We start from the raw sequence: 17,502 nt of genomic DNA on the forward strand, positions 1-17,502 counted from the left end.
TAAATTTTAGAAATGGAGATAGGTATAAAGAACCCATTGAGAATGCTGTTACACCTTATTAAAAAAATTGCTTTACTCATATAAATACAAGAAAACATGTTTGACACATGGTTGTTGTCTCTAGAAATTGTTATAATTTTTTGGACCGAATGTGAAAAAATTTGGGTCTTAAGTAAAAAAGTTTTGATTAGGTTACAAGAATTAAATTTATAAATGAGTTTACTTGGTTTAAACAATTAAATTTTTAAACAATCTTTTTTTAATAGGCTTAAATGAGCTTAGTAATTGGGGTTTAAATATTAAGAATACATATACTTTTTTTTCAAAAAATATAAATATAATTTTAGAAAAATACAGACCTACTCGCCCCTTCATAGCCAACACCGTCTTAACAACCAACATATATTTATACCATTACATTTGATACTTTCGTTTCCTAGCTCTTGATGCTGTAAACTTAGTTAGTCATGTCTAACATATTATGAATAGTGATGTTAGAGCATTCCCAACTCATTCTCTACAATCATATGAGGAGAGTTTGTAAATTGTAGGGTGAGGTTTTGAATGGTTGTGAGTGTAAATTATAGGGTGAAGAGAGAAAATGTAATGATTTTTTGTAAATTATAGAGTGAAGAAAGAAAAACTATAATTATAAATGTATAAAAAAGCATTATTTAATTGATAAAGAAAAAAATTCAATATTTTGTAATGTAATTATATAAACTAGGATGAGAGGTGGGCTTATGACCCTAAATGTTATTTTTAAATTACTTGGTTGAAATTCTTATCAACAGCAAACCTTATATTTAAAAAAAGAAGAGGAAAAAAAAAGGATAGAATGCAAAATTTAAACTAAAAGGAAAAATCAGGTTGGCCCCACTTATCTAGAAAGCATGAATGTAGTACCACTTCACCACACCCGCCCCCCAAAATATCATCATCTCGTCCAACAACCCAAAATCCCACGAGAACCCACGCCACACGAAAGCGACACTTCCATTTAACAAATTAAAAATGAAGAAAATAACCCCTACCCTCCCGTAACTGAAGCCCACTCCAAACCAATTCTAATCAGCCATTTGAAGTCCATAAGCAGCCCCACTTATCTGATAAGCAGCTGAACTTATGAAAGTGATAAGACAGTAGATAAAGGCGGAAGAGTCTTTCTGGCAAAAACCGCATCGAAGATCAAGTACCATCACACAGAGACAAAACCCTAGCTTCGAATGTCGTCGCTGAGTCGAGCATACTCCAGTTTCTCGAAGTTTAAGGAGGCCGTGCACAGGTATACTCTGCTGGCTTTTTCTTTAAGGAGAAAGTTCACGCCGGTGAATGGGACGAAGTAGAAAAGTATCTGTCTGGTTGACGACAACAGGTACTCCATGAAGATTTTCTTTGAAATCAGAAGGAAACAGAAGTATCTTGAAGCACTTGATACTTTCTATCCAAACCTCAATATCATCATCTGATTTATGTGTAATGGACTCTGTCAGGCAGGATAAGGATACTGGTAAATGATTTGAAAGTATTTAATGAGGATCTATACAAGGAGATTACACAGCTGTTGACTCTTACAAATTTTAGGTAATTCGCTCGTTTTTGCCTCAAGTTGTGTGTGTACTTGTTACGATTTGTCTTGTTCTTTTTCTTACTCAACTTTCTATATTATTTAGGGAAAATGAGCAGCTGTCTAAGTATGGTGATACTAAAACAGCACGTAGCATTATGTTGGTTGAGCTTAAAAAGCTAATAGAAGCAAAACCCCTTTTTCGTGAGAAGCTTGTTTTCCCTACCTTAAAGTCATCAAGATTGAGGACTCTGATTAACCAAAGGTAAAACCTCTATTTTATTATGTATTTCTAATCTTTTTAAACTGGAATATAATTGATGGTATTTTGGTGTTTCTAGTTTAAATTGGCAGCACCAGTTGTGTAAGAATCCAAGGCCAAATCCAGATATCAAGACTCTATTTGCAGATCATACATGCACACCTCCAAATGGCACCATTGTGCCTACACCGGTCAATCTTCCACCTGGTGCGGTCACAAAACCTATGGCTTATACTTCACTTGGAGCACATGGTGTATGCTACCCTTTTTAATCAATATTCACATTTCTCTCATTTAATTTCTAAATTCTAATGAACTTTTTAAATATTATTCTGTTGCAGCCTTTTCCGCTGCAGCCACTGCAAATGCTAATGCGTTAGCAGGGTGGATGGCAAATGCTGCTGCTTCTTCGTCTGTTCAGGCAGGTGTTGTTTCTGCATCATCATTAGCTGGTCCACCAAATCAAGGTTAGGTTTCAATTTCAACTTAAGTAAGGCTCCACACACGCATGCGTATGGTAATTAATCATCATCATCATCATCATCATCATCATCGTACTTAGTATATCCCACCAATAGCAAAGCTATAGTAGGGTCTGAGGAGGGTAAGATGTAGACAGCCTTACCTCTACCCCATAAGGATAGAGAGGCTGCTTCCGGTGAGACCCCCGGGTCGATAGTAGTTTTGCATCAAGCCTTGGACATAAGGCACATAGCACTCAATCATCGGGACACCGGCTGATCGGTGCATGTACCCTTGTCTTTCGGCTATCAACGCCACTACATGATGCCTGATTAACCGTCCGTCACTTTTAACGTTATTTTCACGGGATTAGTAAAATAACGTCAAAATTAGTGCAATTTCACTTTTGCCCACCCGAGGGTTCACACGTATATACATCATATGTGCGCACCGCAAGCAGGGCTAGCGTATGGTAATTAACTTGGCAATTATTATATGTTATCCAGTATCCTTTTTAAAACGTCCTGCAACACCTCTTGCTACACTTGGTATGGCTGATTATCAGAATGCTGATCATGAACAGTTAATGAAACGCTTACGCCCTGCACAGCCTGTAGAAGAGGTAGCATTAATCAATATTTGCATTTTACATGTTCATACATAAATTTCCATGAAATTTATTAGCATTTTGGTGGACTTTTTAAGGTTACTTACCAACCTGCAAGACAACAAGTTCTCTGGTCAGTTGAGGATTTGCCAAGGACAGTAGCATTCAGCATGCATCAAGGATCCACTGTCACAAGCATGGATTTTCATCCTACTCACCAAACACTGCTGCTTGGTATATATTCTATCAATGATCTTTGACTTATGATTTGTAGAATATTGATTCCATAATCATATATATTGCTTTCTTTTGATTTGAATCCTGTAGTTGGATCTGTCAATGGTGAAATCACTCTTTGGGAAGCTGGGTCACGTGAAAAACTGGCATCAAAACCTTTCAAAATATGGGATATGACATCTTGTTCATTGTCCTTTCAGGTCTGGCTATTATTTACATAATTATCTGAAAACCATTTCTCGTGTCTTGCATGTTATTTAGTTATAATCAGTTAACTTCTGAGAGGTGTAATTTATCAAAGATTGTGTGCAAATTGGCATAAGATGCAACACCTCATGCCTTGTTATTGAAATTCTCTAAGAGTGTGGTGAGTTAGTATTATTGCATTGTACTTTGTAGGACTTAGGTTGACTTGAGTTATATGAGTTAGTTAGGTCTAACTAACAAAGTTGTAGGCTGTAGCTCTTAGCTATATGTCTATCTAGTCTTTAGTTTTTCGTAACACAACAAACACAACTAATAAATCACCAATTTTCTCCCTCTACTCTCTTCACTATAACTGAATCTCATACATGCTTAGTTACTCTCAGTGTCATAATAATTTTACAGGCATCGTTTGTAAAGGATGCACAAATTTCTGTTAACCGTGTTAGGTGGAGCCCAGATGGAAATATTATCAGTAGGTACGTTTTTGTTCTTTTTCCTAAAATTGGACTCTTGAGGATGTCGCAGGTGCTGCTTTTAATAAGCATTTAATCCATTTGTATGCTTATGCTGCACCAAATGATTTACGCCAGCAAGTAGAGGTGAGTTGATTAATTTTGCTTATTCAACAAGAAACATGTGAATTTTACGCTTTTAAACCACATTATTCTTCATCTTCATGCAGATTGATGCTCATGTTGGTGGAGTGAATGATCCGGCATTTTCTCATCCAAACAAACAGCTTTGTGTTGTTACTTGTGGGGATGATAAGTTAATAAAGGTGTGGGATTTAACCGGGCGGAAGCTATTTAATTTTGAAGGACATGAAGCACCTGTTTACTCTATATGCCCTCATCAGAAAGAGACTATTCAGGTTTGTATATAAATACACATAGTCAAATAAAGAAAATTAAAAGCAGTAAAGAAAATCAAAAGTAATGGATTTGTAGTTTTGTACCTCATCTTTGACTCTTTGAGATTTGAAAAATAGATAAAGAGAGCTAGAAACAAAAGGCAGTAGAGTTCGGTGTATTGTCAATTGGTCACTTGCGTTGTATTTATACTTGGTTTAGTGCATTGCATTTCTATTTAAAGTGTGATTTTGTGTAACTTTCAGTTCATATTTTCAACTGCAATTGATGGTAAGATTAAGGCATGGCTCTATGACAACATGGGATCTAGAGTTGACTATGCTGCTCCTGGTCATGGATGCACCACTATGCTTTACAGCGCTGATGGCAGTCGGTAAGTTTATCAAATTTTATAGAAACAGTATAAATGAATATGTTTATAAACATATAGTGCTTTGTTTTAGATTGTTTTCTTGTGGAACAAGCAAAGAAGGGGAGTCATTTCTTGTTGAATGGAATGAAAGTGAAGGAGCACTTAAGAAAACTTATGCTGGGTTCAGAAAGAAGTTAAGTGGAGTTGCACATTTTGACACAACTCAGAACCACTTTTTGGCAGTTGGTGAAGAAAATCAAATAAAGTTCTGGGATATGGATAGCATCAATATGCTCACTAGTACAGATGCTGATGGCGGACTCCCGGTTAGTATATATTCTTATTTTTCAAACTTTGAGGTGGTAAATTGGGCGGGGGTGGTCCGTGTAACGGGTCATGTTGAATGGAATTACATTTTTGTCAAAATTCTTTATTCTGATTACATAATCATGTTATTTTAACAATGGGAGAATTGCATATATCTCCATGTAAACTTCACTAATTGCATATATTTACCCAAACCCAAAACTAAAATTGCATATATCCCCTTATTGAAATTTTACAAAATGACAAAATGAAATACCCTTTTGAAAATACACAACCGATCAGATGAAGTGACTGTTCACATTCTCTTCAAAAATACACAGCTGACTCTTCTCTCTTGGCAAGCTGACAATGAAAAAACACAAAAAATAAAAAGAAATAAATAAATAAAAATAAAATAACTTAGTAAAAACCAAAGAAAAAGAGATTTAGAAAAACACACTCGAGAAGCACAAAAAAGGAAAAAAAACAAAAAAATGTAAAAAGGATAAAAAGATAGTTAGATATGAATAAATATGAAAATTTGGGAAATTTCAAAGTTTCGGTAAAGCTAAGGGTAAAATAGTCATTCGTAGGATGTTAAATATATCAAAAATGGGTAAATACCGTAAATTTGATATATTTTTTTTTTATTAAGGTAGGGGATATATGCGATTTTGGTTTTGGGTTAGGTAAATATGCAATTAATGAACTTTAAGGGGGGGGGGGGGGGTATGGTTTAATAATAATAATATGATATCTGTAAGAAAGTGATCTGGGAAGCTTTATGCATCAAAAGGAAACTTTTGGAGACTTTTGATTCGTTCAACCCATTTGAATCATCTTTTCGAATATTTAAAAAAAGAAAATCCATGTTTGATCTTTTAGAGATAAAACATAAGCCAAATTGACCCTTTTTTCCTTTTTTGTAAGTAAACAGATTGAAATCACCTTCTCTAATTCACATATTTAACTGATTGTTTCAGATATTTCCACGCTTGAGGTTCAACAAAGAAGGGAATCTTCTTGCTGTTGCTACAGCTGACAACGGGATCAAGATTCTTGCAAATGCTGCTGGTATGAGATCATTAAGAGCCACCGAACCCCCATCATTTGAACCATCAAAATCATCAATTGAACCCCCTGCAATCAAGGTCTTCTTTCTGTTAAAGTGGTTGACTTTTAACCCTTTTTTTTAACCAACAATTGTAGTATCTATAACTGCTTTGTATTCTATGCATCAGATGCAGATCCAGATGCCTAGCTCTTCTTCTATGGCTAATCCCAGTTCAGTTAGCTGTAAAGTGGAGAAAAGTTCACCCGTTAGACCCTCCAACTTTCTCGTGAGTCTGTTATACTATGCTTTAAAATAAATAAATAATTCTGTTTAATAGCTGATTGTACTCATCTTGTATTTAGAATGGTGTTGACTCTGTTGGTCCAAGCTTGGAAAAGCCAAGAAATCTGGAAGATGTTAATGATAAGATAAAACCCGGGCAGCTGACCGAAATTGTAGATGCTGCCCAGTGTCGCCTAGTTACTATGCCTGACAGTGCAGAAGCCTCCAACAGGGTATGCCTACCATGGACCTGTTCAGCCCATTTGGCCCGTTTTCTTTTTATCTAGATGTTGACTTTACTTGTTTGACTCGTCACACATTGGCACCTATCAATTTTGTTGCTTGATGCTGAACACGATATTTATATGCAGGTAGCCCGGCTTCTTTATACAAATTCTGGAGTTGGAATCGTGGCCCTTGGATCAAATGGTATTCAGCGGTTATGGAAGTGGGCCCGGACTGAGCAAAATCCAACTGGGAAAGTATAGGCCCTACACCATTGATAATTTTGTTATATTTTATTTCTTTATTTAGATTTAATGGTTATTAAGTTCTGAAGTGGATGATGTTTAAAGGCCACTGCCAATGTAACTCCTCAGCATTGGCAACCAAACAGTGGTCTTGTTATGACAAATGATGTGACAGGTGTCAATCTTGAAGAAGCTGTTCCATGCATAGCTCTGTCAAAGAATGATTCGTATGTGATGTCAGCTGCAGGTGGAAAAATTTCATTGTTCAACATGATGACTTTTAAGGTATACTCATTACTGTGGTACATAGGGGTGCAAACGAGCCGAGCTTTAACTCGGCTAGGCTCGTTTATTATTTACTAATTACTTATATATACATTTCGAAATATTTTTATAGTTTTTTTTATTTATAATGATTATATATAACATAATACATATTATAAAGTTATTTTTTTCATAATTTTATATATAATGGATATTATTATAGATATGCATTTAATATACAATACATTGAATAAAAATTATCAAAATAACAGGCTTGTTTAGGCCACTCGCAAGCCAGCTTGACAAGTCAAGCTCAGGCTCAGGCTCATTTTATTAAACAAGCTTATTTTAAGGCTCAAGTTATGAAAGTCGGCTCGATTCGAGCTTTTAACGAGCCGGTCTTGAGTAGCTCATGAGCCGAGCCCAAACGAGTTAACTAAATGATCTCTAGGCTCGTTTCGAGCTTTTAGCGAGTTGCTATCGAGTAGGCAAACAAGCGGGTCGGCTTGTTTACATCTCTAACACTCACTCGTAAATAAATCGTGTTTTCGTATATAATATTATATTTATTTTACCTTTTATTTTTAGGTTATGACAACGTTTATGCCACCTCCGCCGGCTTCAACATTCTTAGCATTTCATCCTCAAGATAACAACATTATAGCTATTGGCATGGAAGATTCCACAATTCACATATATAATGTTCGGGTCGATGAGGTGATTATCTTCTTTTTTCCTTTTACTAATTTTCTGCCTGTTTTAGTGTAAAATAATGTTATTGATTATTTGATTCTGGCTTCATAGGTGAAATCAAAGCTGAGAGGTCATCAGAAAAGGATAACTGGTCTTGCATTTTCTACCCTTCTGAAAATATTGGTTTCATCAGCTGCTGATGCTCATGTGAGACTTGTAGTCAATTTTGGCTGTCTTGTTTTCAAATCATATATGTATTATTGTTATTCAACTTATTATTACATGAGTTTTTGTTACCATGCAGATTTGTTTCTGGAGCATTGATTCATGGGAGAAGAGGAAAATGGTACAGATACAACTGCCACCTGGCAAAGCACCTACAGGTGACACTCGAGTCCAGTTTCACACTGACCAGACACGGTTACTGGTATCCCATGAAACACAGCTGGCTATATATGACGCCTCCAAAATGGAACACATACGCCAGGTAGATTTACCTACGAAAAACAACTTGTTAAGAACTAATATTACTATAGTTTTGAATTCTGCTTTTCTAAACGATGTGAAATTCTATCGCAGTGGGTCCCACAAGACAATCTTTCAGCACCTATATCTTATGCGTCATACTCGTGCAACAGTCAGCTAGTGTATGCTTCTTTTTGCAATGGCAGCATTGGTGTGTTTGACGCTGACACGTTAAAACTGAGATGTCGCATCACGCGCAGTCTGTATATCTACCGCCATCATCAATATCAAGCGGGTAAGAAGATATAGTTAGTTAATTATTGTTGCATATACACGGTGTATAGATAAGATAATTAGAAGTGGGATGTTTAATTGCTTGTGCAGGAATGAAGGCCCGTATCCACTAGTGGTGGCTGCACATCCACAGGAACAGAACCAGTTTGCAGTGGGGTTGACAGATGGATCAATAAAGGTAATAGAACCATCAGAATCTCAAGGAAAATGGGGCCTTGATGACAACTGAATATAATAATATCATACCTTTGGCTGTAAACTCTTTTTCGTCGTCTTCGGGGAACTATACTTATTCTACCTACTTATATCGTCTCATTTAAATAATTTTATTAGTATTATTGTTTTGTGGTTGTTCCGACTTTTTAGTGTATTATGACGTTGGAAAATGTTATTATGATATTATGTATTGTTTCCATGATCCAACAAACTCTTTGTTATTAACTGATTGGTTATATAAACTTTACCTTTGATACTTTCAAGGGACTGTTGGCGATAACTACTGCATAATTATGCTAGTATCCTTGTAATACTCGCAAGTTGTTTCTTGACTTCCCATTTGAACAGAACAAAACAAAACTTCGGTGTCAAATGTCTGAGGCCTAGAAATGTTATTACTAATAGAAATGGTGGAAATCAGATTTCGGACGCATCTCATCTCACTAAATGGCTCGTTTTGAATCTAGCATTGGTCTTTATGATCACATAGTTCCTGCAAAATGTTTGACCATGTAAAGATACAAATGTTCCTCATATTAGATCTCACGTAAAACATTTTTAAATGAGATGACTTATGAATAGGATCCATGGAGTAATATAAACACATAATAAGAGTCTATACCTCATTGAATTTTTAGTGATAGGAGTCAATTCCTGACATGACCCGAAACCCAACACGAACCCTAAAATCAAATGTAGTTACCATTTTGTCCAGTAGTCTTCACCGAATGATGTATCAGTAGCTATTCTTAGTACTTTTTCTAGGTTAATTTTGCATTTAAAGAATGTTTTGATCTATGATTAGTGGTTATTGTATATAACATAATTTGATTGTATGCAATAACTAGAATCAACTTATTTGGATTTCTCACTGTTTTGAACCGAATTCGACGTTAAATAAGTAAATTTAGATTTTATCAGTAGTATCTTTTATTGATTGCTAAAAAAATTATGTTTGCATTCACTTGCTCTTAATTTTGTTTATGTACGTAGCCTAAATGGATTTATTGATGTTGGATCGTGGAATTGAAATTTGATACAACTTTGGTATCGTATAGTGTATATTTTCATTTGTTTGTAAATATCTCAGTCATTATTGAAGTGCTAAATCTGATATAATACTCAGAATTTTCGTTTGTCTGGTTTTGCAGCACTTTATGGAAGGACATGTAAAAAAATGCCTTAATATATCACCTAATTATTATGCCCACTTTAGGGTAGAGGTAAAACTTGCTGATATGATTGCGCACTTGAAGATGTAAATTCTCAATTACTAAAATTTAATTTCATAAAAAAGTAAATTATTTTCAAAACTAAATAACTAATTAGGATTAATTTTTCTAATACGCAAATGGATGTGACTGCTGGAATTGAAGCAGATTACCACACAAAAATAATCGGGTTGGTCTTTGTTTATGCTATTTTTATTTAAAAAAACGTAACAATGTTGTTGACTTTCGCATAATCTAATTGGTCAACTACTGTGCTAGATTTAATGCTGGAAAGGTTTTCGGTTTTCAGCAAGGCATGATTTAGACTTTGGAGGGATTTTGTTGAGTAAGATTTATTGATTTTGTACAGCCTCGAATCTATTAGCAATTATTATTATCATATGTATGAATATGTTCGCCCTGCTTGCGGTGCGCGCATATAATGTATATATGTGTGAACCCTCGGGTGGGCAAAAGTAAAATTGCACTAATTTTGACGTTATTTTACTAATCTCGTGAAAATAACGTTAAAAGTGGCGGAAGGTTAATCAGGCATCATGTGGTGGCGTTGATAGCCGAAAGACAAGGGCACATGCACCGATCAGCCGGTGTCCCGATGATTGAGTGCTATGTGCCTTATGTCCAAGGCTTGATGCAAAACTACTATCGAGCCGGGGGTCTCACCGGAAGCAGCCTCTCTATCCCTATGGGATAGAGGTAAGGCTGTCTACATCTTACCCTCCTCAGACCCTACCATAGCATTGCTATTGGTGGGATATACTGAGTACGATATGTATGAATATGTTTTGAGTCAGTTTTCTTGTAGATTACCGATTTTGGTGTTGAAGCGATTGTGTCTTTGGAACTCTGCCAGCCAATGTGCGGTCAAAGTATCCAAATAAACATAGCGCAAAGTCAAATTGTGCTAAAATGAAAGAAACTATAAATGCTACAAAAGCATAAGAGAGCCAAGGTATATAATAATATTTTGACTTTTAAGGTCAAACCTTAATTCTTTAAATATTAATATTTTGACTCTTAATACTTTCAAAAGTTTGCTTTATGTAGTATTTGTTATAAAGCTTGGTGATTTTGACTATTATTGTAACCGATTTTGTTCCTTTTTTCATTATAATTTGCATGTGACACAGAAGCTGCTTTCAAGTTCAAAATATTGCAGAATGCTTTTAAATTAAATGAAGGGCATTTTGAGAATAAGGTAGTTGCACATCAAAGTTATTATTTTAGATAGTGAGGGAAATCTTTCAAATACAATATCAAATGTTGTCTACAAACAAGTATTTAGAATTTGTATTAAATTTTAAATAATTTCAATGTTTATGTTATATTAAGTTACTTGGATACATATTTGTTTGATTTTTAAACTTTTAATAAATCATATTTATTAATATGTTTTAAAAAGTAAATATTTTAACTCGTGTGTCACATGGGCTAAAGATTTTGATTCTTAATAAACAAGGTAATTTGACCAATACAACCATAAATGTAGCGTACAAGAAATTTTTTTCTTATTTGTAAAATATTTGCGTAGTATTTCTTTTGTAATTCCTGTAATTTTAAAGTAAGTTGTAATTGTATTAACAATATATGATAATTGTGTCATTGATTGTATTATGCTTAGTGCTAAATATTAAAATTTTTATCAATTCCTCGTGTAATACACGAGTCTCAAACTAGTATATAATATCCTAGGTTAGAACCTGTGTAATACACGGTTTTGTCAAAAACATAATAAAACAAAATAAAAAAAAGAACATATATATACATAATAAGATAGATAAGGGTACATATTATATAAATAATTATACTTTTTTAAGTAAACATATAAATTACAATTCTCTAAATATTTCCTTAACTTCGGTTTGCAGTCATCACAACATATGTATCGGAATATTTTAATGTATATCAATTAAATTTCAATAAAACTACTTACAATTATTTTGAACTAAACGTGAACCCAAGCCGGTCATTTAAAATTACTTACAATAAAGTTGCATTATGATGCGCTGACCGGTAAGATATTTGGGAGGGGTTCTTCTTTTTGTTATCACAAACCATTTTTCTTATCCTTCGGTTTTCCTTTAAGATAGCTAAATTATATATATATATATATATATATATATATATATATATATATATATATATATAGTGATAGTAACATGGCCAGTTAAAAAATGAAACTTACAATTTGTGGTCAATCTTTGTTGTGTTACTTGTTGTGTATATAGAGACTAAATTCTCATTGGCGATACCTGTATAAAAAAAATAAAAAATTAAATATGATAATTTTACTGAATAAATAACTATTATATAATCAATAATAAGAATAAGAGTTTAGAGAAATACACCATCAGCTATATTAGATAGAGATATTCGCAAGGTAGTATTGCTAAATGTAGAACACATCATCTTCTTAAAAACAATAAAAAGTCCATAGTTCCTAAAAACAATCCACTAAGAATAAAAGTAATTCAAACATTGCATATTCGAAGACATTTACTCGTTAATCTATTAAACATTGAATCTTGTGCTATATCAACTTGCTTTTTGGGATATTTTAATGTGTGTTTTTAAAGATAATATGTCTTTATTTAAATAATGCTTATCGATAACGGATGACATACTTTAATTTGTTTGTAATATATTTCTAAGTAAAAAATTGGTGTTATATAATGATCATAGAATTAGGGTTTCAATTGAAAGACAACGGATTACATATAAATCAACTACGTGAATCAGATTACATGATTCGGATTAAATGAATCGCATTAAGAAGATTGATCGATTGAACGTGATGAACCTGTGAATCGATTAAATCCGATTGAATATGTGTAGGTGAATCGATTGACTCCGATTGAAGATGTGAATCCGATTGAATCTGTGAAGGTGAAACAATTGAATATGTTAATCTAATTACAAAGGTTGATAGTTACCTTGAATGCTGATGAATTTCAATGTAATAGGTAGATAGTGATTGCTAGGGTTAGAGCATGTGAATTTGGATGATAAAAATTCTGAATATGATAGGCATCACAAGTTTGATTTTGAAATTAAATTAAAATAATTAAAAATAATTAAGAAATACCATGAGACACTTTAAAGAAATTTGATGGAAAATAAAAAGGAGAATTTGGTGAAAAACCCACTTGTTTAGAGTAAAGTGTCAAAATCGTCCCTGAGGTTTTATCAAAAATGTGATTTTAGTCCAAAAAGTTTACCTTTTGCATCTGGACCATTAAGGTTTCTAGTTTCTTGCCAATTACGTTCAAATCACTAACTCTGTTAATTTTCTTGGTTAACCTAAAGGTATTTGTTTTTTTTATGTTAATTTATTATTGTATTCAATTATTAACATTGAAGCTGATGATATGAATATATTTATCACCATCTTCATCACCATAAACATTGAACACCACCATCTCCACACAACAACCACCGATTCCACCATCATCAAACTGTACATTATCCGATTAACCAAAGTAGGATCTTTGTCTCCATGGATCCGATTAAACGATTAAAGGGATGAGGAGGACGGCATCGTAACATCATTCGTCTGGCGAGCAAAACCATAAAGATATCATCGCCGCCCCTGTCGAAAACCTGCAACTCACCGGAATCCCGCAAATCGAGAGTGAACGGGTTTCACAGATCTGGGCTAGGTGTGGTGGTCGCAAATCAGGTATTCGTGGGTGGCCGCGTTCTGTTACTCACAACCAGAATGGTAGCGGTCGTTTTTCCGGCGACCCATCTCATTTAATAGATCTCTCACAGACCTCCGAGGATGAGCACTATTATAGCAAAACCCTTTTCATTTAATAGATCTGGAGAGGTAGTAGATCGATGGACAGAGAGGGTGAATTAGATATCGGGCGGTGGCGGTGGTGTGTGGCACTGTGGTAGGCGAGGGTGTGGGGAAGAATGGTTCAGTGGGGGTGGGGTGGGTTGCAACTCTACAAATACTATTATTATTATTATTATTATTATATTTCCTTTTTAAAATAATTATTAAAAGACCAAAATACCATTGAGTTAACAAAGAAAATTAATGGATTTAGTGATTTGGACGTAATTGACAAGAAATGGGAAACCACGATGGTTCAGATGCAAAAAAAAAAATTTTTGGACGACAATCGCATTATTGATCAAATATAAGGGACGATTTTGACACTTTACTCACTTGTTTATTAAATAGAGACAAGAGATATTGAGTTTTAAATTTAAAATAATTTAAAAATAATAGGAATTGTCATATGACACTTTAAAGACTCCTTGTTAATTATAAAAATGAAGGTTTTTTAAAAATTCACTCTTCTATAATATATATAAACGAAAACCTTAAAATCCTACGTGTCGCGATGTGGTCGCTCCCCCTTTTTATGGAAACCATCAGATTGCTTGATTTTTAAATGGAGGTCTCTCATTGATTTAACTCAAATTCATGGGTATGGGTCTTACCAAAACCAGATAGCTCTTAAACGGGTTATAACATCTCATTAAATTAAAAATTAATCTTACCAATTATTTGATATAAAAATCCTATAAAATAGTGATATACTAAAATTTAATATCCAATTTAAAAAGAAAAAGATATTATTTATAATTAATAAACAATTAAAACAACCATTCTCTCAAGCCATCAGATTACTTTATTTGTAAATGAAGGTTTCTCACGCATTTGACCCGAATTCACGGGTAAAGGTCTCACCAAACCCAGATAGCTCTTAAACTGATTATAACATCTCATTATATTAAAAATTAATCTCATAAAATATTTGATATGAAAATCCTATAAAATAGGGATATATTAAAAATTAATATCCAATTTTATTTAAAAAAATATATTATTTATAATTAAGAAACAATCTACCTATTCTAATAAAGTAAAATAATTGTGGACACTTGTCATCTTTTGGTTAATTCTCACATTTCTTTTCCCTCTAAAACTAATATATGTAATAGATCAATAATTATTCACTTTCCTTTTGTACTCTATTTATATTATATTTATACATTTTTATAAAAATAAATATTAACATATTACTTTACTATATATTTCAAAATACTTAGTGAAATCCAAAAATCAACAACAAACCATATTTGCCAAAAATTGAAAAGAATATAATTTCAAGTGTTATCATTAACATATTGTACTATGTATATTGTATAATATTGTAAAAAAAACATAACTCGAATATACTTTAATTTTACAAAGTAATATTTTTAATCACTAAATTATAAATATATGCTTAAAAGTCGATCCATTGTTTAAAAATTAATCAGTTTATCTATTATTATTAGTATTGTAAATTGTCATATACATTTATATATTATAAATCTATCCTTTTATTTTTTGGTTAATTTAGTAAACTATATATATGCTAAAATGTAAGATAGTATATACCAATAACTTTAAGATATAACAAAGGTTATCATATTTAATTTCTTAGTTTTTTTTATCAATAATTGTTTCGAGTTTTTTGTGGAACTTAAATTTGATTTCTATGGTTCAGAAGTTGTAAATAGATCCTTTGGTACAAGTTAACTACATTTAGATCAAAATCTGTTGCGGGTCAAAAATGGGAAATCTGAGTATTTTTAAAAGTTTGAGAATGCAAATAGATTTATCATCAAATTTGTTACGGGTTCAAAGTGTTGACTTGAAAATGTCAAACGGATGAAAGTTGGAATTTTAGACATGATTAAAATTATTTGTAAGGGCATTTTTAGGAATAATCAAAAGGTTCGGGATTTGGCAAATTAATTGTTTTTCCCTAGACTATTTAAATTTAAGAAAATATTGCGAACATTTTCGACATGCTACCCCAGACCTATCAATGATTCTAACTTTTATCAAATTTGAAATATTTGTGTAAGCATTAACTTTTCCTTCAATGGTAATCTTTACATTGTATGGGAAACATGCCATGCAAAACTTTGCTTAAATGAAGCAAAATATTCATAAAATTGAATAAGTTAACATGTTATTTTTTATGTTGTCATTATGACAAAGTCGAGAAGCTCCCTGAATCTTATCAAAATCTTTTTCATGGTGTAGCTCAGAAAAATATAGTTTTTGAATAACATTCGTTGTTACAATTTAATGTTCTCATTTCCTTCGACAGGTTGTAAACTGATAAATATATCAATAAAGGTAACACTTATTATGAATTTAGGCTGAGTGGTTAGAACTATTATTGTATGAGAAGTCTTATTCTCAAAATTGGTTAATAACCAAAATTCTTTCAGTTATACATATATGACACTGAGAATGAAATTTTCAATAGAAAGAGCATTCTCGAATACGTTTCTGTATGTGCATTTTTTTATTAAGTTCATTTAAAAAAATTATTTTATGATATAAATAAAATTAATTTATGTACACATAATATAGATACAAGCATAGATGTAATACATTTTTTTTCATATACGTTATGTAATTATTTGCTTTACTTGTAATTTTATAATTTGGATCATCCCGTGTGTGACACGGGCTCTAAAACTAGTTTTATAATAAAGAAAATAAATGAGTAATGGGTATCACCAAACCCAGATAGCTTTTAAACCAGATTATAACATATCATTTATTTGTGAAATCATTTTATCATCAAACCTCAAGTATATTAATTATAACTTTCTTACAATAAATAAAATTAAAATTCAAATATACATATATAAATATTAAAAACGAATAATGTAAAACAACCCCCCGTAATACGGGGGATAAAATCTAGTTTACTATATAGATAGATAGATGTGTATGTGTGTGTGTGTGTGTGTGTGTGTGTGTTATGAGGGTTATTTTAGATTATTCGTTTATAATATTTCCTTATGTTTTAGATTTTAATTTTATTTTATTTATTGTAAATAAGTTAATAATATACTTAGCTACTGATGATGAAAGGGTTTCCCAGATAAATGAGATGTTATAACCCAGTGTCAAAGCTATTTCGGTTTGGTGAGACTCATTACCTGCTTATTATTTTTTTTACTATAAAATTGTTTCTTAATTATAAATAATATCTTTTTTTTAATCGGATATTAGTTTTTAGTATATCCCTATTTTATAGGATTTTCACATCAAATATTTGGTGAGATTAATTTTTAATATAATGAGATGCTATAACCTATTTAAAAGTTTGTCGCAAGGTTTGCTTAGATTTTTTTGGCGAACACGCAGTTCATTGTAAAGAGTTACCTGGGTTTAAGTACATACATGATTTGGTGAGGGATGTTCTATGCGATGTTTTTAAACGGGCCAGAATTTCAGTTAAAAGGAAGGCCCCCGTAAACTTTCTTACGGATCCTCTTGAAGGAAGATCTACTTTACGACGGTCGATATTCTTGTTTTTGGGTGGGTAGGGGGGAACACACTTGTGTGGATCTCACAGGAGTGTCCCCTCTTGTTGGTCTTAGGGACAATGGATTTGTAGCAGGCCAGGCAGCATTGAAGGCGGCATCGGGCAAGGTTGTTAAACACGAGAAAGCTTGTTTGGAGAATCAACACATGTTTATCCCTTTGCCTTTGACACATTTGGTTTCTTAGCTCCGGATGCCGTGGACCTTCTGAACAGAGTTCAGAAAGTCGAGCATAGTAATTTATCGGCCCATAAAAGCCAAAACTTTGTTTTTAGTAGAACTGGATTTGCTATCCAAAAGGGGGTTG

General features: G+C 32.9%; 1 pseudogene across 1 annotated transcript; it reads left to right on the plus strand.

Annotated features, from left to right (window-relative positions):
- The first annotated feature begins 1,332 nt into the window (after window positions 1–1,332).
- On the plus strand, window positions 1,333–8,742 carry LOC143591182 (topless-related protein 3-like; annotated as a pseudogene). The gene is made up of 23 exons (XR_013145610.1): window positions 1,333–1,375; window positions 1,494–1,584; window positions 1,674–1,832; window positions 1,909–2,081; window positions 2,171–2,296; window positions 2,798–2,913; window positions 2,997–3,132; window positions 3,226–3,335; window positions 3,745–3,814; window positions 3,868–3,941; window positions 4,025–4,213; window positions 4,457–4,584; window positions 4,655–4,889; window positions 5,853–6,020; window positions 6,111–6,209; window positions 6,286–6,438; window positions 6,577–6,687; window positions 6,781–6,960; window positions 7,528–7,656; window positions 7,744–7,839; window positions 7,937–8,119; window positions 8,212–8,392; window positions 8,482–8,742. The product of XR_013145610.1 is annotated as a topless-related protein 3-like (transcript).
- The last annotated feature ends 8,760 nt before the right edge of the window (window positions 8,743–17,502 follow it).

This window comes from Bidens hawaiensis, unplaced genomic scaffold (assembly GCF_021521415.1).
Source record: "Bidens hawaiensis isolate Kalapana, Puna unplaced genomic scaffold, B.hawaiensis_p1.1 tig00039445_1, whole genome shotgun sequence".
Lineage (NCBI taxonomy): Eukaryota > Viridiplantae > Streptophyta > Magnoliopsida > Asterales > Asteraceae > Bidens > Bidens hawaiensis.